The following is a 2,500-nucleotide window of genomic DNA, read 5'->3' as shown; positions in this document are numbered from 1 at the left end:
TTTTTTTTTTTTTACAAATGTTCCAGTGTGTTTTTGCTCATTTGACAGTCAGTTGTTTTTTCATTTTGCTGAAACAAACAAAGTGACTTTGTTCTGGTTTTAAAGACTCAAGTCAGAAAAAAAGAACCAAAATCAACATTCATGTCTGAGAGAATCTTCACTCGGTGTGTTTGACTCCACAGCAGGGAGGGGGACATACCTCTGACACTGTGTGTGTGTGTGTGTGTGTGTGTGTGTGTTAACATCTGTCTGGCAGCAGGATTATGTCTGGATCTGATGCGGTGGATTACACAAACAGCGGCAGCAGCAGACATCTGATCTAAAGTCAGAGCTCCGTCACGTTTTAACCCCGAGAGCATCGAGCCGGTTTCCCTTCAGAGCAGGAGAACAGCGGCGGCGTCTGAGCGAGAAATGACCCGCCGCCGCCGCCGCCGCCGTCTCCAGTCTGTGTGCAGAAGAATAACAGTTTAATAGTTTTAGTTTGTAGTTTTAATGTGCAGCACTGTATTCTCCTCCTGACAGAGATCAGGTGAACCTGCTGAGGCGTTCAGGTGTCACTCAGCGTCTGAACTCCGGGGGGCGACAGTGAGCTGAGCAGCAGGCCGGCTGTTAACACGGCTCTTCTCTCCGCAGAACGGTTCCCATGGCAATTTGCTGTTCCACGTCGTCCTGGGCGACGAGTCATGTGACCTGGACTCCGTGGTGTCGTCGTTGGCGATGGCCTACTTCCTGTCCCAGGTGAGTGAAGGGTTGCCGGTTTGAATCCTGAAGCAAACTGAGGGGGAAAAAACCCAACAACTTCCCTTCCAGTTTGTTTCTCCCGTCATCAAACATGAAGTTCAACACCTCCAGCTTTTATTTTGAAATTTTGACGTTTTGTAATTTGAATCCTCTTCCCATAAGCCTGCCAGTGTGATGCTGGTTCCCAGTTGAGCACAGTTGTTGCATTTGCTATGAAAGACTGAATGTTGTTGGTTGCTGCTGCAGTGGCTCTGTGGCGCCCCCCGAGGGCAGCCTGATGAACAGGACCAGGCTCACTCTGACTTCCCAGCAGCCTCGGCTTTCTCTCAGTAAGCTGACTGGCCGTGAGCCCGGCGGCCGCACCTCGTCCACGTCTGAGAAGACAAACCGTCTCTAAACGTTCCAGTTTCCTGATCCAACACGAGCGCTGCCTTAAAGATGTTTTCTGCATCGGCTGTAAAACTGAAAGTGTCAGAAAAAAAAAAAAAAAAAGGTTCCTACATATTTAAACTCCTTTCCTGCTTCAGAACAGGTGGAAAATAACAGCCGGCATTATAATTATAATAACCAGCTCCTCAGTCTTACTTCTGTTAATATTTTTTATTCTATTCATTTAATGTCTTTTTACTCCTCCCTTTTTATTCATGTCTCATTTACTCATTTTTATTTACATTCATGAAATTTACTTTCCTTAAATTCTATTGTTTGCTTCTGTCATTAATTTATTTTTTCAGTAATTTCTCTCTGTTCTGTTATTTCTATTTGTTTCTTTCTTTCTTGTCCTCTTTTTAACTTCCTTCCTCTCCACTGATCTGTCATCCATCCATCCTCCTCTGTTCATTAAGCATAAACAATCTGCAGTGCAGCCAATCAGATCAGAGTTTATCGAGTCATGTGACTGATCAGTGGTTGAACTGGACTGAGCTCCAGTCTCTCTGACTGGGGGCTCAGAGAACAGACTGGTGACGTGTTTGTGGCTGCTGGCATGAAGTGTGTCAGTGTGCAGTGAAGTCTCTCTCTCTCTCTCTCTCTCTCTCTCTCTCTCTCTCTCTCTCTCTCTCTCTCTCTCTGCTTCCTGTCTGTTGTCTCTGCACTCGTCTGGTTTCTCCTCCTCTCTGTGGGGTTTTGTTGTTTCTTTCTGCCTCCTGTTTTGCTCACAGGCATCAGTCAGATTCTCTTTTTCCTTCCTCTGTGCTCCCAAACCCAGCAGGCAGCTAAACACTCTGAGACGTTTTTCCACTATAGCACCGTGCCGTTCCGTGCCGTTCACGGTTCCTCATTCATTCCCACTCCAGCAGCCCGCTTGGTTCAGGAACCAACCATGAAAGATTTCAGCCCGGTTTGACATCTGGTGCTGGCCCGGTTAGAACGGGCCGCGGAGGCGGGCCTAAATATGATCTCCTTCGTGATTGGTCCGTTAGAATGTCAGTTAACCAGGCTGCTACAAACTGACAAGTGACAAGTGTCAACATTCAACCTTCAGCCAGTCGGCTGTTATTCACAAACATCAGTTTCTGGAGACATTATGGAAGAAACTGATTTGCTTGCTGAGTTTTTTGTTGGGTTTTTCTGTTGTGTAGTTTACATTTTTCTGACAAATGGAAATGGAAATGTGACGACTAAGCGCAGATGGCAGAGCGTCTGTGAAGATGATGATGATGATGATGATGATGGCATCAGGCGGGTCGGCCGCGGCACCGGTCGGCGTCAGGTGAGCCGGCCACTCACCTGTCAGATCCGGCCGACCTGACCGGGTGGG

At 47.2% G+C, this 2,500-nt stretch overlaps 1 pseudogene; it reads left to right on the top strand.

Moving 5' to 3' along the window:
• LOC115367854 (exopolyphosphatase PRUNE1-like) overlaps nucleotides 1-2,500 on the top strand; it is an 18,137-nt pseudogene that overhangs the window by 10,584 nt on the left and 5,053 nt on the right.

The sequence above is a fragment of the Myripristis murdjan genome, chromosome 11 (genome assembly GCF_902150065.1).
Source record: "Myripristis murdjan chromosome 11, fMyrMur1.1, whole genome shotgun sequence".
NCBI classification, from domain to species: Eukaryota; Metazoa; Chordata; class Actinopteri; order Holocentriformes; family Holocentridae; genus Myripristis; species Myripristis murdjan.
This window is presented reverse-complemented; position numbering and strand designations above follow the sequence as displayed.